This window comes from Orcinus orca, chromosome 17 (assembly GCF_937001465.1).
Source record: "Orcinus orca chromosome 17, mOrcOrc1.1, whole genome shotgun sequence".
NCBI lineage: Eukaryota > Metazoa > Chordata > Mammalia > Artiodactyla > Delphinidae > Orcinus > Orcinus orca.
In genome coordinates, this window is record NC_064575.1 from 55,895,728 (window position 1) to 55,919,518 (window position 23,791).

At 35.9% G+C, this 23,791-nt stretch overlaps 1 long non-coding RNA gene and 1 other non-coding gene across 2 annotated transcripts; both read left to right on the top strand.

Annotated features, from left to right (window-relative positions):
• Positions 1-526: 526 nt before the first annotated feature.
• On the top strand, positions 527-3,807 carry LOC125961732 (uncharacterized). The gene is made up of 3 exons (XR_007472666.1): positions 527-615; positions 3,182-3,251; positions 3,766-3,807. It is a non-coding gene; the product is annotated as an uncharacterized LOC125961732 (long non-coding RNA).
• A 15,205-nt stretch (positions 3,808-19,012) lies between these two features.
• LOC117197819 (small nucleolar RNA SNORD66) lies at positions 19,013-19,076 on the top strand. The gene has a single exon (XR_004478701.1). It is a non-coding gene; the product is annotated as a small nucleolar RNA SNORD66 (small nucleolar RNA).
• The last annotated feature ends 4,715 nt before the right edge of the window (positions 19,077-23,791 follow it).

Below are 23,791 nucleotides of genomic sequence, written 5' to 3' on the forward strand. Positions count from 1 at the left end.
GGTGCAGGTTCAATCCCTGGTCAGGGAATTAAGGTCCCACATGCCTAGCAGCCAAAAAACCCAAAATATAAAACAGAAGCAATTTTGTAACAAATTCAATAAAGACTTTAAAAAAACATGGTCCACACCAAAAAAAATTTTTAAAAAACAAACAAAAACAACTCTTCTGTTTACACCATAAAATATCTTTTAAAATCTACTAGTGCTTTTTATAGAAATTATAGCATTCTTTCTGTCTATTCCTTGAAGAAAGGTTAGTATTGGTGAGCAGAGAAACTGCACACTAGAACAGTTATTTTCCAGGGTAATTTGGGAGATGCTCTTGTTGGATTTTCAAATTAGGGTGAAAAGCCTAGATATATTTTGGATTAAACTGTCATAGTCTCCCTCCATGACTGTAAACTGTTGAATAGAAATTGGCCTGGCATGGGCTGCAATGTCCCTAAGAGATCTGTTTCAGGTAGGATAGACTTTGCTATGCTAGAGCAACAAACAGACTTCGAAATCTCTGTTTATTTTTTCATTCAGGTAACAGTCCAACGCAAGTCAGGCAGCTCTCCTGAGCAGCTCCCCTCCAAGTGGTGACTCAGGAACCATGGATGCGCCTGTATTTAGGTACAGCTGAAAAAAATGTACAAGGTTAATCCTGAAGGGGAATACAGGAATAGAGAAATGTTTGTATTGTTCAGTATTGTTTTAAGGTCTGGGTCTCAAACTGTTTAACATTATTTCTGCTTACACTCACTCCATTGACCACTAAGTCACATGGCCCCCAACATAATTTCAAGGGAAAATAACCTGTGCAATTGCCTCATGTGCCCAGGAAAACAGTGTGTTGAATATATAACACAGTCAGCCACAGTCCAGATTCTGGTCAACAAAATCTGTCTTGTTCTTCCTCTGATAAATCGAGCAAACTCACATCTGCCTCCTACCCAAGGGAAATAGTCCAATTCTCCTTCATTCACTGCATCCATCTCAGGATCCAGGACCTCTGTCCTCTCCACCAGGCCTATTTTTGGCTTCTCGTGGTCAGGTGACTTATGCACCAAAAAGACAAGTTATATACTCCCTCACCTCAACTCCAAACACAGGATATCTTCAATAAGTATTCTGAATTGGGAAGGGGAAGAGTAGAAGATACAGTCAATGTTCTTTAGTAGTTATGAAATACCACTGCACAGATATTGTGGAAGTCTCACACCCAAGGTGGAGAAAGGGTAGCGAGGAAGAGGTTGCTGGACTAGGCCTGGATTCTACTCCCTGGGAAGAATTATCTTATCATTTCTTCTCTGTGGCCTCTGGGTGTGATCCCTTGGAGCCCCTTCCTTGTCATTATTCTCCTAGGCGCATCTGAAAAGAGTTTGGAGAGCATGCCATCCTTGGAGGAGGCATTCCACAGCTGCTTTCTGTATGTGGGAGTACAAAACTTGATGCTGGTATTTGAATTTAAAAATACTTTTCTCAAGAGTGCACTTTTGGTTTCCTTGACAATACAGTTCCCTCAAAAATTTTGTAGATTTCTGATCTATTTGCTTCAGCCAGTTTAGGTTTGTCAGTAATCATACCCAAAGTTATTTCCTAAAAATTATATTCAAATCTATTTTACATGGCTACTTCCTCTACCCTCATGCCTTTTTCCCACTCAGCTTAATGGTGGTTGTCATTGGATTCTTTGAACAATTGGGGTCAAGCCAAATCCTACTCTGATCTTTGCCCTGAAACACGTTATTCAACTGGAAATTTTTTTTTTTACTATGTCTTGTCACTCAAAGTCTTTTTAGTTCAATCTCTATAAGCAGTTAGGTTTTCCAACCCCCAAAGACCTTGAATTTATGAACTCTTTCATTTCTGCTTGCAAGCTGACTTATTCTTCCCTGAGCTCATTTCTTCTTTGTAATATTGATACTTTGTGAACTGCAGCTAATAATAGATAACATACACTAGGGCTATGAAGCATTTCAACATCTAAATAGAAATCATTACTGGTATATAATCTTCCTTCTAAGTTAGAGTAGGCAATGGTTTTTAGCAAAGATTTGCCATATTCCCAGACATAAGTATCAGTTTCCCCATCCCCTGCCATCTACCCTAAGGGTTTATATTTTCATATTTTGTTGGAGCAGCACCCCACTTCAAGGTGACAACTTCTATATTAGTGTAAGTAATATAAGCTCCTTTAATTCCATCCCCAAACCCTCAGTGACTTAATAAAACCCTTAATAATTAATGCTTAATAAAGTAATAAAATTACTCTTTCAACATGAAAACAATCTTTTTTTCACTTCCCATTCATCTCATGTGGTCAGAAATGATCAAAACAGAGCTTGAGCTATGGTAAGTTCTCAAAAAACGAGCTATTACTATTATTGTTATTATAATACTAGTAGCCATAGAGTTACAAAAACCTAACAGAGGCAATTTTGTCAACAATAAACACAGCTGCAGGCAATATTTTGAATACAGTATTAGATGAGAGATATAGTTTTTAGTTTTCTACAGCTGCCACAATGAAGTACCATAAACTGGGTGGCTTAAACAATGAAAATTTGTCTCACAGTTCTGACGGCTAGACATCCAAGGTCAAAGTGTCAGCAGGGTTGGTTCCTTCTGACGGCTGTGAGGAAGAATCTGTTCCATGTCTCTCCGCTAGTTTCTGGTGTTTTGCTGGAAATCCTTGGCGTTATTTGATTTATAGAAGCATCACCGCAGTCTCTGCCTTCATCCTCACATGGTGCCCTCCCCGTGTGTGTATCCATCTCCAAATTTCCCCTTTTTAAAGGGATACCAGTCATATTGGATTAGTGCCAATCCTAATGACCTCATTTTAACTTGATTACCTCTGTAAAGATTCTATCTCCAAATAAGGTCACATTCTGAAGTATTGGAGGTTAGAATTTCAACATACAAGTTTGAAGGACGCACAATTCAACTCATAACACATAATTACCCATTAATAAGTAATATTTCCACTGAAGTATTTCTTACTTAAGTTACATATTTACATAGTGGCTAATAATTCTCACCCGTCTCTTCATGAATGAGATCTAGATTTTTGTATTAGAAACCCAATGTGCATTCTTTACTCTTTACTGGGCATAATTATGCTTAGGTTAATGTATAGCCAACTGTTGTATGGCAGTGATCTCAAGAAATCTTTCTGTTGCTTCCTATTTCCCAGAGTTCAAGATACCCTCTGTCTTCTGCATATCATAATAGATGATTAACTATGACAGAACAAGGAAAATCAGGTGGGCAGAATACATCTTTTAAAAGGTTGACTTAAAGAAGGCTTCTTTCCATGTTATAGCTGTGTAAAAACTATGGCATCATCTAAAGTCTTCTACTGCAAAATTGTTTCACATTGTTATAAAATAAACCTTAGTAGGCTTAAATAAATATGAAAAGGATAAGACCGAGAAAAAAATCACTGAGGCATTCATTTAATTAAAATCAATATCTTCATCATTTTCTGTGTTTATTGATATTTTATATTGTTAGTTACTTGAATAAGGTGAACCTTCCGTATCATTTACAATGTGGTGAACCATAAACTGGTAGCTATACTGAAGAAAAATTAATGTATGTTTTAGGTCACAGAGACTGCCAAATAAAGTTATTGCAATCAGATTGTTTTATTGAAACTATACAAGTACTCATATACAGAAATAATAGTTGTCAGTAAAAGGTTGAAAGATGTGGGTTTGTTTGTTTGGGTTTTTTTGCTCTAATCTACACACTTGCTTTTGTTTACTCTTGCTAAAGTGTCATCATGAAGGAAAGCAGGGCTGGCCTGGGGCCAAACATGTGAGTAATCAAAATTTAACACAGGCTCCCTTTTGCTCAGCTCTTTGTTCTTCTCATCTTAAGACCATCTCTCTTCCCCAGAACACAGTTATTAAATATTTGTCATCTTGTTTCTAGCTGCAACTTATCTTTCTGTCTCCAGCCTTTACTAGACAGGGCAGCACATTACAAATGCTGAGGAAGTATATTTGATTTAATACATAAATGAGTGAATGAATCAATGAATGAATTGTAGGCCCAAATCGTAGTTTGTAGCCCAACCAGTACTACATTTTTAATGTTGAAAATCCAAAATTAATTTCCCTTTCCTTATTTTTTACTCCTTTTAGTGTTTCCAAGTTTATCTAGTTATAAAAATGTAAAATTATGATTGCAGTAATTAACATTAGAATATAAATGATATACCCTCACAAAGTTATTTGCTTTAAATTTAAATGAAACTCTATTTTTGTAGCATTTCAGCCATTGTGGTAAGAAAAAACTAGACTGTGACCAGGTCTATATTTCAGCTAGTTTTCCAAGTAGCAAAGCTAGTCCTGAGAAAGATGGTTAAGTATGTACCAGATACACAATATAAATTTATTTACTGATTGATGAGAGCAGATGAGAATTCAAACACTGGGATGATATCTCAAATATGAATGTTTGGGTTTTGTTATATTTCATTGGAAAAAAGACTTTTACCTCATCATTACAAAATTTTAGGAAACTATTCAAATTTCCTTGATAGTCTTGTCTAAGTAGTCCATGTAGATGAGGTTAAGTTTCGATCAAAGAAGATGATCAGTGAGAACTGTTTCTCCATTTCAGACATCAATAGCAGACAATTTCCTGCCAGCCTGGGAAAATAGGGTAATAGGATGTTGTGTGACAATGTGACAGAGCAGATTTTTTTACAGGAAAACGGGGCTTAAAAGTTACGTCAAAAACTCTTTTAGAATGTACATAGTTGGCAAATAAAATTCAGGCTGCGCCTAAGATGGGGGAAAAAAAAGAATATACATAGTTGAAACACAAACTATTATTCATAATATCTATTTTAGTCTTTTGAAGTTCAAATTTTATATTACCAAGGGAATATGTAAATGAAATTTTACAGTCATATGTACAAAATCCCCTAGTCTGAAGTCATGTACTAAGTTTCTTAGTGATCCTAAGTATTTCAAAACTTCTTCCTGCCAAATATTCTGCATCTATTTTATGAAAAGCCTGAGGTACTATATTCTCTATATCAAATTAAACTAGGTCTCTATTTCCCACAACTGCCAAAAACATGATAAAATTCATATTCTCTTTATTCAGACAACTGGATGGGGACTTCTCAATGAAACTAGTTCCGAAGATATGATTGTTTGAGTACTTCCTGTACGGGGTTCCTCAACATATTAGAGATGAAAGGGTAATAAGGAAAATACATTTATTTATTTATTTTATAAATTTATTTATTTTGGGGCTGCGTTGGGTGTTCGTTGCTGGGCACGGGCTTTCTCTAGTTGCGGCGAGCGGGGGCTGCTCTTCGTTGTGGTGCGTGGGCTTCGCATTGCGGTGGCTTCTCTTGTTGCAGAGCACAGGCTCTAGGTGTGCAGGCTTCAGCAGTGGTGGCTCGCGGGCTCAGTAGTTGTGGTGCACGGGTTTAGTTGCTCTGTGGTATGTGGGATCTTCCCAGACCAGGGATCGAGCCTGTGTCCCCTGCATTGGCAGTCTGATTCTTAACCACTGCACCACCAGGGAAGTCCCGAAAATACATTTAAAATTTGACAAATTGTGAACATTATCAAGAACATTTTGAAGGTCTCTTTAGGTGTGTAAGCACTATATAAATCAAATATTTAGACAAGGTTCCTACAATTTAGACATTCTCAGTCTAAGATATAGTTCTTAAAACAGACATTAAATTATAGATGCCTAGAATTTGAAACCTGAAAAAATTTTAATGATTACCAATGTGAACACTGAGGCTAAGTGATCAATAAAATTCTCCAAGTTGATGAGTCTAAACTAGAATCTTGGTTTTCTGATTATCAGTCCAGTCTGCTGTCTATTTTTTTAAGAATCCAGATTTCTTAACTGTCCACATTATTAAGGGAACTTGAATGATATAAGGAATACTCCATCAGCTTTCTAGCTAAGCAGTGCAAGAACAGAATTCCAGCTTCTCCAGTTACTGTGTGAGCTTATGAAGTACAGTTTTCCAATCTAAACCTCAGTTACTTGCTGGCAAAACTTTTATCTGTGTAGATGTACGTACGTAGGACCAGAAGAGTGACCAATCAACAGAATAACCACAGCTAGCCCTTACTGCCACTGCAGTCTACTCATCTCTATAGGAAATGGGAGCAGCACAGGCCTGGTCTCTTGTTGGTTCCATTCAGGTACAGTCTTATAGGAAGTCAGGGTACACACCGGTGGTTTATGTGCATAAACTGGGTAGCATTAGTAACAACTGCTTTGTTATTAGGATTTTAAAGTGTTTTACAAGGCTGAAAGCCATTACTATAATGCAGCTCCTCAACATACATATTAAGCCAAGGAGAAGAAAGAAACTGAGAACACGTGGGGGTGAGAAATGCACATTTTGCTATCTTACATTTTTCCTGGTTGGTTTTCTTCCAAAGCCATAGCAACCCCCACAGAGAGGATTTTGTTTGTTTGTTTTGCCTATTGAGTGTAATATTAGAGTTACTGAATTATCTTCTGTAGCAGCCAAAATTCAAAAAGGGGAAAAAAAACTGTTTAGAAAAACACAAGTGGAAGTATTTTAGCTAAATACACCTTTAATTTTAAAAGGTCTTAATTGTGTGTTGTCTTGTTGTTACTGATGTTGGTGTTTGAGTGAAAATGTTCATTGCAGGTCAGTAAGTTTGAGAGTTCTTTAACATTTATACATGTCTTTAAATCAGATTCAGAGTTTATAGAATTGCAGTCTATCCTTACATTGGGCCTACAGGTATATATTCTTTGAGTGATACAATATTTATTTATTTTAATTGTATTTAAGCATCATTAACAAGGTCATACGTTTTCCATGTCTCCACAGTTCTCACTGATCCCTGTATCTTATATCTGGATACTTCATTTTTTACATTGCCCATGGCTCCTAAAAGCATTAAAATTCACAGTCCCCAGGTTAGGTATTACTGTTGTTATTTCCCTTTCCTCTAGAGAAGAAAATACAAGGATAGAAAAGGAGTACCTTAAAGGTAAGGAGGATGGGAAGAAGTTATTGAAATTATTTGTAGATAACTAAGCAATATCTAAAATGTGAAAAGAGGATGGAAATGGTTGAAGTATAAAGCAGAATAAGAAAATAACTTCCCTAAAATCAAGATTTCAAAAGGGAAGAAGAGCATACCTCCCTGCCTGGAAGGTCTTGTGGGTAGCAGTTAGGACTGCCTTTAGCCGTATGTAACAGAAACTCCAGTACAGTGCTTAACAAAACAGGTGTTTTCTTCCTCATACAGTAAGAATTCCAGGATACTTCAGGGTTGGTATACTGCTAAGGGAAGTCATCTGCATTGGCTCCTTCTCCTTTTTATCTGCATTCCAAAGTGTGTGGATTTTGTTCTTATGATTGCAAGACGGCTCTTGTATATTCAAGCATCATGTCCCATTCCAGATATGAACTAGGGGGTGGGGCAAAAAGAAAAGATACATTCTGACTGTTGAGCAAAAACATTTTAGGTTCTTTCAAAGCCTCCTCCAGTAGTTTTCTGCTTGCATTTTATTGGTCTGAACTGCATTACACAGCCAAATATAGCTGGAAGGTCATTTCAGAAAATTAGTACTTCTAACTGAACATCTTGAACAAGATTAGGGTACTGTTGCAAAAAAGGAAGAGGAGAAAAGATTTGGAGTAATTTGGTTGTAGCTAACAATTAAACAGCACTTTCTACATGCCAAACACTTTACATAAAATAACTCATTTAATACAACTATCCTCTGCAGTAGATACCCTTATATTTCCATATTAAATATAAGTGAACTAAAGCACAAAGCCATTTAATAACATGCAAACATTACCTAGCTAGGAAGTGGCATAGCTCTGTACTCTGTCTCTAGACCCCATGACAATACTATATGTATGACACCTAAAGAGGCACAAGGTTTAGAATGGTCAGGAACAAAGAGAGTGGAAGTAATGCTATTGGCTAACCTGAAAGTCTGACTATTAAACTACACCACAGGGGGACTATCCTATTCCCCATCCATATTTCCGACACCTCAGTTCATGTGACTCAAGAATGAAAGATGAAAGACTTTTCTACAACCTAGTATCAGTTAAGACACCTTCAGCTTTGAGTAACAAGAAAACAATAGAAACTGCCTTAAACTATAAGAAATCTTATTGGCTTTTATAACAGGGAATCTAGAAGCAAAGCAGATGTCCAAGCCTAGTAGGATCAGGCTTCAGCTTTATTTGAATGCTGTTCTCCTCTGTGGCTTAGCTTTGTTTTAGACATAGCGTTCCTTATTGTCAAAAATGAATGACAGAAGCAAGTGATGCAATATTCTTCCTTGTCTATTTCCAAAAGGAGAGAGAGAAACAGGCTCCCAATAATTCTCTCTTAAGAGCAATAAAGGACTCTCCCCAAAGCCTCCAGCAACCCTCCCTTTTTCTAGAATTGTGCCCCTTGCCCATTCCTAAAACAATCACTAACAAGGGGGATGAGATCATATTATAAGATTAGAATTAATTAAAGATCATTCCTAGAGTAGAAAGGAAGCAAGTTTAATTGAATCAGAAGGGCTGTATGGAAGAGGAGCAGTTATCTCAATGAAACCAGGCTTCTGTTAGGGATGTTGGAGGAAAGATTACTGCTGGGTTGAAACGCATAATGTTCAATAGTATATAAGTGTAAAATTCTAGAACAGCAAGTTAATGGGAAAATAATAAAAGCATCAACAAATAAGGAATAGATAACATACGAAGTTTTCTGACTAGTATCAGATTTCCAATCAATAATATGGAATTCTAGAAGACAATAGAGTGATGCTCTCTCAAATTTATCAGGGGAAAAACATGATTTTTAAACCTAGAATTGTATTCCCAGCTAAACTATCAACTGAGGATGAGAGCAAAAGAAATACATTTTCACATACATAAAGATTCAGGAGTTTTATTTCATATGTATACATTATGAGGAGATTATTTAAGGATATACCTCAGAAAAATGAGAGTGAAAAGAAGAGAAAAAGTATGGTATACAAATAACAGGTATCCCTGAAAGTGGGATGCAGATGCAATTGGAAAGACAAGAATTGGTGCAAAGTCTGTGTAAGAATCAATGATACCTCTAAATTTCCTTCCACACCACACTGCCAGGTGTCAACTTCACCATACCTGGCTGAAAGCTGAGACCTACTCATTAGAGGGTAAACAAGAGAGATTTTGTATTCAGTGATATTAACTGAAGGTGAGAACACTGTATTCAAGGTAGAGATAAAATGAAAGTCTACACACTGAACAATGAGATATTAAAGCTCTTGCCTGACTAAGGATTGAAGAATTTTTCTCTGCGGGTGTTCTGTGTTGAACTTAAGGGGAAAACACTTAGAGATATAGACAGGAACCTTCATCATCAAGGTCCCTGCCCTATCACACAAAGCCTACCACTTGACATGCACTACTCAAACTCCACTCTATCCATAGACACAAACTTCCAGTAAGGTTTTTAGTGTGTCAGTAATATTAGAAACAGAAAACCAAGGATAATCAAGGATGTATGGGATAATTCTAATGTGAAAGAGAAAAAATAAAGAAGCACTGAGGAAATGGAAAATTTTCAGGGAACTAAAGAAATCTTCAAAAAAGAAAACCTATAATTACTGGCAGCAGAGAGATAAGAGAAGAAACAAGAACAGGATACTGAAAAAGAACTCTTTAGAAAACAAAAAAAGAAGCTTAAAAAATTAAAGTATGATCACATAAATAAAAATTGCAGTGAAGATTCGGAAGACAAAGCTAAAGAAAGTTTCCATAAAGTAAGAAAAGTGGCCAGAGAAAGAAGAAAGGAAAACAGTGGTATCAATTCAAGGAGGCCCAAGATAACAATAATTCCAGAGAAAGAGATAATACAAGGAAATTTATCAGAACTGATGGCAAACCACAAGTTTCTAGACTAAAATGGCTCAATAAGATGAGGCAACATATTTTCACATTATTAAATTTCAGAAGACTGAGGGTAAATAGAAGATCCTGAAAGTGTCCAGGGTGTGACTGGGGGAAGGAAGCAGGCTACATTCAGTGGATAAGGAATCAGAATGGTGACTTCTCAGAACAACACTGGAAATGGAAGTCAATGAAGTACTGTGTTCAAAAATTGAGGGAGGTGAGTAACATTATCAAGATGGCTGAATAAGATATCCCTTGTGGAATCCCTCCATCAACAACAATTTGGTATCCATCACAGAAAAAAGTGCTTCTGTGGGAGCTGTGGGATCCAGCAGCACATGCCAAAGTCTCGTCCACCTGTGCATTAAGTAGTAAGAAAACAGATCTTGGTTCTGGTTGTGGATCCTGAAGTGGCCCATGAACTGGCTCTAGGACTGGCCCATGGAACAGAAGCTCTGGAGAACACTGGCTTAGACAATCACCCATGGATGAGAGAGCCTTTGTGGAAGTCCAGGAGTCCGATAGAGAAGTTACAGCACACTGTTGGAACAAAATAGCTGAGACTGGACAAATTGAAGAGGGTGAGAGAAACAGCTTGAGTTTACCTGCATCACCCCTCCCCCTAGGTGGCCCAGTTCAGTGCCAAGAAAGCCCTTCTCAGCCTGTGATTTCCCCCATGAAGGAAAACGAGAACGTGAGTGAGTGCCCAGCTTCCGCAGCTGTGTGGGATGCTACCAAAGGCCCATTGCTCTCTCACTCCATCTGGAGTACTGAGTCATAAGCTGTAGGACTGGGAAATGGTAGGCGGCTGGGAGAACAGCAGCCAGGGCTCAAAATGCATCAGAGGAACATGGATCCCACTAAACTGCATCATGGACTCCATCAGGAGGCCCACACCATAGCTGTTGGGGTGCCTCACCCATGAATCCCCCTAACTGGCACATGGGCACCCATAGCACACTGTGCACCACACCCACACACCACCACCCTGTGACCAGCTCCCTGTAAAGCTCCTGAAGGTAGCAAGAGCAAGATTTGGCAGACAGCTAGTGAGCATGTACAGAAAGCTGAACAGAATCTGTGGGTAAGAAAGTGACCACAAACTTGAACATTTAACATTGCCTTTGGGTAAACAAAAAGGAAGCTGTCAGTAATTGGCTGGCTGTGCAGCAGGATGGAGAGAAAGCATACAAGCTTAGTAATTCTGCCACAAGAGGGAGCAAGAAGTGTAGAGAAAGCATATCTAAAGAAAACCTCAGAATCCCTAGTAGGCCTGAAAGAAGGTAATTCTTTTCCAAAGTTAGTCAGTAAAGATTGGAGAAGGTGACTACTACTTAAAATGTGAAGTAAACAGTGCAAGACTTCAAGGAGTGTGAAAAATCAAGGAAACATGACACCACAAATGTATTATAATAATCTTCCAGTAATGGACCCCAAAGGCATGGAGATCTGCCAATTATCCAATAAAGAATTCAAAATAACTGTTTTAAGGAAGCTCAGTGAGCTACAAGAAAATAGAGAAACACAACTCAATAAAATCAGGAAAACAATTTGTGAACAAAATGAGAAGTTTAACAAAGAGATAGAAATCATTAAAAAGAATCAATATAAAACTATTGAGGAAAAAGAATGCAATGAATGAAATGAAAAATACAATAGAGAGTATCAACAACAAAATGGATCAAGCAAAAGAAAGAATATAAGAAACAGAAGACAGACACTTTGAAATTATCCATTCAGAGAACAAAGAAAAAATAATGAAAAAGAGCAAAGAAAGTTTATGTGATCTATGGTATACCATCAAATGAACGAATTGGCAAATTATTGGAGTTCCAGAAGGAGAGGAGAGGGAGAAGGGGGCAGAAAACTTATTTTAAAAAATAATGGCTGAAAAATGTCTAAACTCTGGGGAGAGATTTGGCCATGCATGTTTTTGAAGGTCATAAGTCCCCAAACAAATTCAACTCAAAATATCTTCTCCAAGACACATTATATTAAAGCAGTAAAAAAATCAAAGATAAATAGAGAATCTTAAATGCAGGAAAAGAAACTTATCTTACTAAGGAAACCTCATAAGTCTATCAGAGGATTTATCAGCAGAAACCTTACAGTCCAGGAGACAGTGGGATCATATATTCAAAGCACTGAGAGAAAATACACTTCCAACCAAGAATACTTTATCTGGCAGAGTTGTCCTTCAGAAACGAAGGAGAGATAAAGACATTCATAGACAAACAAAAGCTAAGGAAGTTCATCATCGCTAGACTTGCCTTACAAAAAATGATGAAAGGAGTTCTCCAAGCTAAAATAAAACAACTCTACTTATTAACGTGAAAACATATGAAAATATACAACACTGGTAAAGGTAAGTATATGGGAAGATTAAAAAATGAATTCTGTAATATGATGGTGTGTTAACAACTTAGTATAAAGATTAAGGGGGAGGAATATTAAAAATAACTATAGCTACTGTAAGCTGTTAACAAATATACAACATAAAAATAGGTAAATTTTGATATCAAAAAATTAAAAAGGGGGAGTAAAAAGGCAGAGTTATTGTATGCAATCAAACTTAAGTTGCTATTAGCTAAAACATTGTTATATCTATAAGATGTTTTATGTAAACTTCATGGTAACCACAAAACAAACACCTACAGTAGACAGACAAAAGATAATGAGAAGGAAATAAAAGCATACCACTATGGATAATCATCAATTCAGAAACACAGACAGAAGGAAAGGAAGAGAGGAAGACGGAAATTATATAAAAGCCAGAAAATAATTACTAAGATGGCATTGTTAACTCTTTACTTATCAATAATTACTCTAAATGTAAGTGGATTAAATTCTTTAATCAAAAAGCATAGAGTAGTTGAATGGATTTTAAAAAATACTATATGTTCCCTACAAGAGACTCACTTCAGCTTTAAGGACACACATAGGCTCAAAGTGAAGGGATGAGGAAAGATATTCCATGCAAGTGGAACCTAAAGAGAGCAAGGGTAGCTATACTTATATAAGAAAAAATAGACTTTAAGTCAAAAACTGTAATAAGAGACAAAGAAGCTCATTATATATGATAAAGGGGTCAACACATCAAGAGGCTATAACAATCATAAATATATATGCACCCAACATAAGTGGATCTAAACATACAAAGCAAATACAGATCTGAAGGTAGAAATAGACAACAAAAAATAATAGTAGAATATGAAGGGACATCAATATCCCACACTCAACAATGGATAGATCATCCAGACAGACAATCAATAAGGAAATGTTGCACTTGAATTATATTTTAGATGAAATGGACCTAACAGACTTATACAGAATATTGTATCCAACATTAGCAGAACAAACATTCTTCTTAAGTGCACACAAACTCTCCAGAATAGATCATATGTTAAGTCACAAAACAAGTCTCAGCAAATTTAAGAAGATTGAAATTATACCAAGTATCTCTTCTGACCACAATGTAATGAAACTAGAAATCAATAACAATAGAAGAACTGGAAAATTCACAACTATGTGGAAATTAACACTTTTCTAAACAACTCATGGGTAAAGAAAGAAATCTAAAGGAAAATTAAAAAAAAAATTTTGAAACAAACAAAAGTGGAAAATCAACATGCCAAAACTTATGGGATGCAGCAAAAGCAGTACTAAGAGGAGTGTTCATAGTGGTAAGTTCCTATGTTACACAAAAGAAAGATCTCAAATAAAAAACTTAACTTTACAACTTAAAGAATTAGACAAGGAAGCATAAACTAAGCCCAAAATTAGCAGAAGAACAGAAATAATAAGGACTAGCTAAGAAAATATGAGAGAAGACTCAAAATCAGAAATGAAAGAGGACATATTACAAAAGATATCACAGAAATGCAAAAGTTCATAAGAGACTACTGTGAACAATTATATGCCATTAAACTGGATAATCTAAAAATAAAATGGATAAATCCCTAGACACCTACAACCTACCAAGAATGAATCATAAAGAAATTGAAAATAGGAACAGACCAATTGCTAGTAAGGAGCTGAAGTAATCAAAAGCCTCCAAACAGGCTTCCCTGGTGGCGCAGTGGTTGAGAGTCTGCCTGCTGATGCAGGGGCCATGGGTTCGTGCCCTGGTCCGGGAAGATCCCACATGCCGCGGAGCTGCTGGGCCCGTGAGCCATGGCTGCTGAGCCTGCGCATCCAGAGCCTGTGCTCCACAACGGGAGAGGCCACAACAGTGAGAGGCCCGTGTACCGCAAAAAAAAAAAAAAAAAAAAAAAAGCCTCCAAACAAAGAAAAGCACAGGACAAAAAGTTTTCTCTGGTGAATTTTATCAAACATTTAAAGAACTATTGCTGGGACTTCCCTGGTGGCGCAGTGGTTAAGAATACACCTGCCAATGCAGGGGACATGGGTTCAAGCCCTGGTCTGGGAAGATCCCACATGCCATGGAGCAACTGAGCCTGTGCACCACAACTACTAAGCCTGAGCTCTAGAGCCCATGAGCCACAACTACAGAGCCCACATGCCACAACTACTGAAGCCCATGCGCCTAGAGTCCGTGCACTGCAACAAGAGAAGCCACTGTGATGAGAAGCCTGTGCACCACAACGAAGAGTAGTCCCTGCTCGCTGCAACTAGAGAAAGCCTGAGTGCAGCAACGGAGACCCAACACAGCCAAAAATTAATTAATTTTAAAAAATAAATGAAGAACTATTGCCAGTCCTTCCTGAACTCTTCCAAAAAACTGAAGAGGAGGCTATATTTCCAAACTCATTTTAGAAGGCCAGCTCTGACACAAAGCCATATAAGGACACTATAAGAAAAGAAAGCTACAGGCCAATATTCCAAATGAATATAGGTGTAAAAATTTCCAACAATGTATTAGCAAACCAAATTCAACCACACACTAAAAGAATCATACACTGTGATCAAGTGCAATTTATTCCTAGGATTCAAGGATGGTTCAACATATACAAGGCAATAAGTGTGATTCACAGCATGAGTAGAATGCAAGACAAAAATTAGATGAACATCTCAATAGATGCAGAAATATCATTTGACAAAATTCAATATCCTTTCATGATAAAGACTGAATAATGTGAATATAGAAGGAACATACCTCAACATAATAAAAGCTATATATGACAAGCCCACAGATAACATCATATTTAATGGTGAGAGGTTGAAAGCTTTTCCTCTGAGGTCAGGAACAAGACAAAGGTGCCCACTGTCACCACTCCTATTCAGCATGGTATTAAAAGTTCTAGCCAAAATAATTAGGGAAATAAACAAAATAAAAGACATCCAAATCAGTAAGGAAGAGAAGTAAAATTGCCTGTTTGCAGATGATATGATATTATTTTTAGAAAAATACCAAAGGCTCCGCCAAAAAACTGTTAGACCTAATAAATAAATTCAGTAAAATTTCAGTACGTAAAATTAATATACAAAAATTGGTTGTGTTCCTAAACACTAACAATGAACTATCTGAAAAAGAACATAAGAAAACATGGCCATTTACAATAGTCTCCAAAAAAAAAAATACTTAGGAATGAATTTAACCAAAGAAGTGAAATATCTGCACACTGAAGTGTATAAGACATTGATGAAAGAAATTGAAGATAAAAATAAATGGAAAGCTATCTCCGATTATGAATTGAAGGAATTAATATTTTTAAAATATCCATACTATTCAAAGCCATCTATAGATTTAGTGCAATCCCCCAAAATTCCAACAGCATTTTTTCACTGAAAAAGAAAAAAATAATTCTAAAATTCATATGGAACCACAAAAGATCCCAGAGTGCCAAAGCATTTCTGAGAAAGAAGAACAAAGCTGGAAGCATCACAATTCCTGATTTCAAACTATATTACAAAGGAACAAAGTAATCAAAACAACGTGGTACTGGCATAAAAATAGACACATAGACCAATTGAACAGAATCTAGAGCCCAGAAATTAATTCTCACACTTAGCTTCAACTAATATGTGACAAGGAAGCCAAGAATACTCAATGGAGAAAGGATAATCTCTTCCATAAATGGTACTGGGCAGTGTACAATCACATGCAAAAGAATGAAATTGAACCCCTTTCCTACACCACTTACAAAAATTAACTTGAAATCCATTATAGATTTAATCATAAGATCTGAAACAGTGAAACTACTAGGAGAAAACGGGAAGAGCTCCTTGACATCCGTCTTGGCAATGATTGTTTGGATATGACACCAAATGCACAAGTAACAAAAGCAAAAGTAAATAAACTGGACTACGTCAAACTAAACAGCTTCTGCACAGCAAAAGAAACAATCAGTAAAATGAAAAGGTAACCTATGGAATGGGTTAAACTATTTCCATAACACCTATCAGATAAGGGGTTAATAATTAGAATATATAAGGAACACAACTCAATAGCAAAAAACCAAACATTCCAATAAAAAATGGGCAGAGGACCTGAAAAGACATTTTTTCAAAGAAGACATACAAATGGCCAACCAGTACTTGAAAAGATTTTAACATCTCTCATCATCAGGAAAATGCAAATCAAAACCACAATGAAATATCACTTCACACCTGTTAGAATGGCTGTATAAAAAAAGACATGAGATTAAAAAGTGTTGGTAAAGATGTGGAAAAAAGGGGATCCTTGTACACTATTGCTGGAAATGTAAATTGGTACATCTACTATGGAAACTGTAGGGTGGTTCCTCAAAAAATTAAAAATAGAACTACCATGTAGCCTAGCAATCCCACTTCTGTGTATATATCCAAAGGAAATGAAATCAAATCTTAAAGAAATATCCACATTCCCATGTTCATTTCCACACTATTCCCAGTAGCCAGGATATAAAAACAATATGTGTCTGTCTACAGATGAATGAATGAAGAATATTCATGTATGAATATTATTCAACACGAGAAAGAAGGAAATCCTCCCAGTTGAGACGACATGTATGAAACTTGAGGACATTATGTTAAGTGAAATAAGTCATACAGAAAAAATGCAAATACTGTATGATATCACTTATATGTGGAATTTTAAAAAGCTGAACTCATAGAGTAGAATGGTGTTTGCCATGGGTTGGGGAGTGGAGGAAATGAGGAGATGCTGATTCATGGGTACAAATTTCCAGTTATACAATAAATAAGTCCTGAGGATTTAATGTACAGCATGGTGACTATAGGTAACAATACTGTATAGTATACTTGAAAGTTGCTAAAAGTAAATCTTAAATGTTCACACTCACACACACACACACGGTAATTATATAAGGTGATGGAGGTGTTAACTATATTGTGGTAATCATTTAACAATATATGTGTATCAAATCATCATGTTATATTCCTAAAATTATATAATGTGATATGTAAATTATATTTCAATAAAACTGGAAAAATAAAATTAAAAATTCATGGAAAATAATTTGCACCCTAGAATTCTATACCCTCTCAAGCTATATGTCATGTATGAGGGTAGAATAAAGAAAATTTTAGTTTTGCCAAAACTAAAAAAAAATTACTTTGAACATAAATTGTCTCAGGAAGCTACATGAAGTTTTACTCAATAACAACAATGAAAAGAACAAGAAGGAAGGATGAAAGGAAGGAAAGAAGGAAGGAAGGAAGGAAGGGAGGGAGGGAGGAAGGGAGGGAGGGAGGGAAAGAGAAAAAAAGAAAGGGGGTAGTAAACCATGAAAGAGGAAGACACAGTATTCAGGAAATCTAGAATATAATACAGGACAAAATTAAGGGAATTCTCAGGAGATGATGAAAAGGAAGTTTTAGTCACAGAGAGAAATTGGTCTAGAACTGAGCAGGACAGAAGCTTCCAAGGACACCTGCATGGGGGGAAGAAAATGACCGCTAATTTATCTGTCTTTGAATGTACTGATGTAATAAGGTACTTGACTGTATTGCACCAGCAAATAATTTGGGGATAAAATGGTGGTAGGTCATGGAAAACTGAGAAGATGACAAAGAAAGTATTAACTTCAGGAAAATCAAAGAGATCAAAAGAAAATGTAATCATCATATCCTATACAGATTAACTGTTAACAAAATATAAACTTTTGGTTTAACAAAAATTTTGAATAAAGTGTGCATTAGGGATGTATAAGGTATTATATGTTCATATTTTTATAGTAGATAGTGATATGGTCAATAATATCTAAACTAATAAAATTTTTAAAGTAGTAAAGCATGTTATTTAGAAATATGAGTTGCACATCAGGAGAATTAGCTAAAAAAGATTTGACAGTGATTATACCTTTGGGAGCAGGAATTGTCATTGGGCTGTTGAGTAGGATGAGGGAGTGCTAATTTTTATTATAAGCCTTGAAAATCTATATGACCTTTAAATCTATGTACATCTATTTGTTTAATCAAAATAAAATAGTTTTTAAGGGAGTATATTAGTCATATAGTTTAATTTTTATTATAAGATACATTTTTAAAGTGATATAATTAGCCTTTGTCAGCTTCTTTTAGATGATTTCATTATCAGTATGCCCTAGCGTGGTTATTCATAATCCTACATCTTCAGTTCACCCTAAATCCACTCCTAATGCATTATTTTAATACACTTTGACAAGTAGATAAAAGCAAAGATAACTGATTTGATTAAGTCTATACATATAGCAAGTGTTCTCAAGAAGCTGTTTAATTTCTTCTTTTGCATTTAGGAATTTATGGCAAAAGTTATAGGTTGGAAAATAAAATCTACCACAGAAGTATAAACATTATTCATGCAAATTATAACAACATTCATAAAATTTATGTGCAAGGTAATCTGTTAGATGGTTATTCAAATGTGGCAAAGTAAAGTTGAAAATAAAATCAGACATCTGGTGACAGAATATATGTAATCAGGAGGCTATAGATGTGCATGTCAATCAGTCATCATGCCCTTGAGGATCTCTGAATTTGAAAATGCTACCTTTTTCTCCAAGATTTACCCCTGATTGAAGTGAATGCCCCAAGTCAGTAATTGATAACATCCTTATTTATCTATGTTAAAATTGTATATTTCCCATTTAACGTTCCTAAGAATATTCTTTGCCATTTCACAGTTGCTCTGGAAAAAAATATCATCAAAAGTGCTTATGATGGTTATTTTTTTGTGCCAACTTGACTGGGCCACTGATTGCCCAGAGATTTGGTAAAACATTCTGGGTGTGTCTGTGAGGGTATTTTCGGATGAGATTAACATTTGAATTGGCAGACTGAGTAAAGCAGACTGCCCTCCCCAATGTGGGTGGGTCTCATCCAATCCATTGATGGCCTGACTAGAACAAAAAGGCAGAGTGAGAATTCCCTTTCTGCATGATTGTTTGCTAGCCTGGACATCAGTCCTCTCCAGCCTTCATACTGGGACTCAGACTGGAACTTACACCATCAGCTCTCCTGGTTTTCAGGCCTTCAAATTCAGACTCTCCTGGGTCAACTGACGATCCAGGAACTTCTCAGTCTCTATTACTGTGAGTCAATTTCCTATAATCTCTCTCTCTCTCTGTATATATGCTATTAGTTCTGTTTCTCTGAAGAACCCAGACTAATACAGTACTTTTATATAACTTTTCTGTAGGAAAATAGAAAATTCAGTTAAATTGATATTTCTAAGTACAGTGGTCCCCCCTTATCTGTGGAGGATATATTCCAAGACCCCCAGTGAACACCTGAAACCACAGATATTACTGAACTCTATATATACTATGTTTTTTCCTATACATACATACCTATAATAAAATTTAATTTATAAATAAGGTACAGTAAGAGATTAACAACAATAACTAATAATAAAATAGCACAATTATAAAATACTGTAATAAAGCTATGTGAATGTGGTCTCTCTCCCTCAAAATAGCTAATGTACAAATATAATGCCTTTTCCATCATAACTACTTATCCTGCACTGTGGTCATAACATTAGCAGTTTGAGGTGTGACAGAAAAACTAGCATGAATTTCTTTTTCCTTCTTCACAATTCAGGGATAGAGGATTCCTTCTTACTGTAGATCTTAGCAATCTTAGCATACAGTTTTTTTTTCTTTATTGAGAACTTTCACCTTTTCACTTAACGGAAGCGCTTTAAGGCTTCTCTTTGGTACATCTGAATTCGAGCATCACTATTCTTGCACTTTGGAGCCAGTATTAACTAAAATAAGGGTGACTTGAACATAAGCACGGTGATACCACAACGTTCAATCTGATAACTAAGATGGTTACTAAGTGACTAACTGGTGGGATTCGCTGAACAAAGGGATGTTTCACATGGGGTGGGGGTGTGAGATTTATCATGCTACTCAGAATGGCATGCAATTTAAAACTTATGAATTTCCTTTTTTTCTGGAATTTTCCATTTAATATTTTGGACCCAAGGCTGGCCACTGGTAACTGAAACCACAGAGAGCAAAACTGCAGATAAAGGGGGCTACTGAATAGTTAAGCTAACTGAAGTCATGGATTGCTAATTTTGTCTTTTGGATTGAATGTAACAAGAATCAACTAATGCTAATTTAGGCCAAAAATAATTTTAAAAAGAAAGGTGGGGAGGAATTTATTTTAAGGAGACATAGTATCTCAGTGACATGAAGGGCAGAAGCCCCTGAAGGGGCTAGAACAGGACATGGGATGCCATTTCATATTCCCAGCTCTACTTATCTCAGGACATTTGTTTTATTTCTTTTTCTCTCCACTGGCAAACTGTCACTGTTACTCTGTTCACATGGTGGTAACCGTGCCATAATTCCAGAGGTTTTATTTTTCATTCATTCAAGAGACTAGCCCATGTAAAGATGAAACTCTTAATACTAACTCTAGATTCCTGAGGGAGGGATTTGATTGGCCATATTTGAGTCAGGTACTCCCCTTGGTCCGTGTATCTGCCATCAGGAGCATGGAGTCACGTTGTACAAACATGGCTGCCACTTCTTGCACCTCTGCCTATGTGGATAAGGATTGGAAAGAGTAGGAGTCCCCAGATAAAACAGGATAATTCTGACCTTACGGTTCCTTCCAGTAATTATGTTAGGACCTTCGATGTGTCCAGCCCTGGGGATGTAGTTCTGAAAAAGACAGACATATTTCTTGCCCTCACAAACTATCTAGTTAGGTGTAGTAGGTCAGGGAGGGGGCTGGTGAGGATTGAATTTATATCTATTTAAACTGCCAATATAATACAATGCAATGAGCGATATTATGCCGACAGAGAAGGTGTTATGGAACTGAGAAGAGATATCTCACTAAGACTTGGGAGGTCAGTGATGTCTTCCTGTGAAAAATGACATCTATACTAAGACTACAAAGGTGTATAGAGATTAGCCTGGTCAAATAGATGAAGATAATATAATGGAAATGACCAAGACTCTAATGTTTATGTAGACACATAGGTAATATTGATGGAACCAGAAAAAGTAGTATTGGAATGTTGATGGGTGTCTTCGTTTGGATTTCCCAAAAATCAGATCCTGAGAGAAGATAAGACAGAATTAGTCCTCTAAAACAGATTCTTCCACCAAGGCTGGCCAACAGCAATATTAGGTTAGCATTCTTCCAGTGTAGCAACACCAGCCGAATAGAAGCACCCTTTCGTCAGTGGTTTTAGGATAAAGTTCCAGGGCTGACTCTCATAGAAACAATTTGAACCACTGCGCCAATCACTAGAGACAAACACGTGGAATATTCTGATTGGTCAGGGACTAGGGGATTGGGGAAGGCCACACTTGCATTACATGACCAAAGAGAAGATGTGGAGGAGAAGTTCTTCAAAAGACATCGCAGCATTAATACCAGAAGAAGAGGGATGGACGCTAGGTAGGCAAAATCAACAGATGTCTTCTAAAATGTGGGGTGTTACTCCTTCAATATTTATTTTGTACTTGGAGGTATGTTATGCATTATACAGACTTAGCAACAAATACTTTTTTTGTAATAGAGTTCATCCTATTATTTTCCTCTATCAGAATAGTAATTTGGACATAAAGGATGATTGCAAAGAATAAAAACTTAAATCATCCACATTTTGGTTTTCAGTACATTATAAAATTCTACAGAAAGAGAATACTCATTCTTAATGCATATTGGATTAGAGATTTTTTTTCACAGATATTTTTGAAAATCCGATGAATTGATTAATTCAATAGACCTGCCCTTTAGTAAATTGTTTGTACATGCATACTTCTGTCAAGGGGATTGACCATCTACGTGAAGACCAAGTTAAACCTCGGATCTAGATTGACTGAATGTTTTCAAAGCTCTTGGCTCCTTTGCAAGAAAGCAGACAGTCCTTTTCATAGTTGTAACCTAGGAAATGCCATTTCGATGAATTTGTTGATTTTTATTTTTAAACTGCTGAAATTATAAAGATACACAAACACTAAACACTGTATTCATACTGCATTCTTCTTCAATTCAGTGCCACAATCTTAAATTAAGGCAGATAAACTGTATTCAACTTCTGGTAAGGATACAAGGGCAAAAAATTAAGTCTTTCTGAAGCCTCTGAATATTGTTTATTCTCATAATAAAGAAGGCAGCTTGCTGCCTAATAAGATGTGGCCTGGGAGGTTGCTTTATCAATTTGTTGATCCCTTAGAGGAAAAAAAGCACATTTTAAAAGCAAATTCAAGAGTGAGACAGACCTGAATGCAATCCATTTACACTGAGAGCATGTTTCGGTACTGTGCCAAATGAAGAATTTTTGTACAGAAATTTATTCCTTCTACTTGCCTTCCCTAAAAAATATGATGTTCAAGAATTAAGTATATCTGTGTCTTTAAGGAAGCACTGTAGGGTTTCCCTACCTTTTCCATAAACAATATTATAAATAACCACAAATTTGTGAAACTGCTAAAATGCTAAACTTACAAGTTTGCCAGATAAAATACAGGATGCCCAGTTAAATTTGAATTTCAGATAAACAACAATTATTTCTTAGGATAAGTTTGTCCCAAACATTGCATGGAACATACTTATCCTAAAAAATTTATTGTTGCTTATTTGAAATTAAAATTTAACTGGGCATCCTGTATTTTAATTTGCTAAATCTGGAAACTCTATAAACTTACAAATAATATTCTTTTATTTATTTGTAAATAAACATTTGGTTTGCATATTAAAGTTGTTTTGGTACTGGTGACTCATTTTACTGTCAGATGTATGGTTTCTAGCTAAAATGACTATTTGAGAATATATAATTATATTCTCATTGAAGGTGTAATAGAATACTCGAAGCTTTGTTTTTTTCTATAAACAGTTTCCACTCCATCCCTTTCTGCTCCTGAAGAATTTTATGAAGAAAGCTAGACTGAAGTAGATGTTTCTTTATTTCAGATTGGTTTCAAATCAATTCTTTTAGCATTTGAGGAAATGTTATTAAAAGTTGCATATTTTCTGCTTTTAAAGTAACTTACCTATGTGATTTAAAATGATTTGTCTTTGAAAAAAAGAAACTTTTCAAAATGAACCATTATGTAGAGATGAAATCAGTGAGTCTAGAAAATGAATAATTCATTTTCAAGTAAATGAGAAATTATTTTGTGCTGTTACTTATACATTTTCACATTTATAGTTAAATAGTAATTTGCGATACACAGGGTATTAGTTGTGAATTGTGGTTTTCAATATCACAGACACATTTGTTGCTGTGGTTTTGCAATATCATTCCCTGATGGTTTTCTCAATTGTGGTTTTCATAATCATTGTTTGATAGTCATGTAGCTGTGGTTTGGAGCTGCTATATCCATTTGGACAGAGATAATTGCTTATAGGTTTTGCTGTCTTTTTATTTTATAACCTTAGTGAATTAAATGAGAAAAAGAAAAATTAAACTTTAAATACCATTAATATTCTCATTAAAAATGATGAGAAAACACAAAA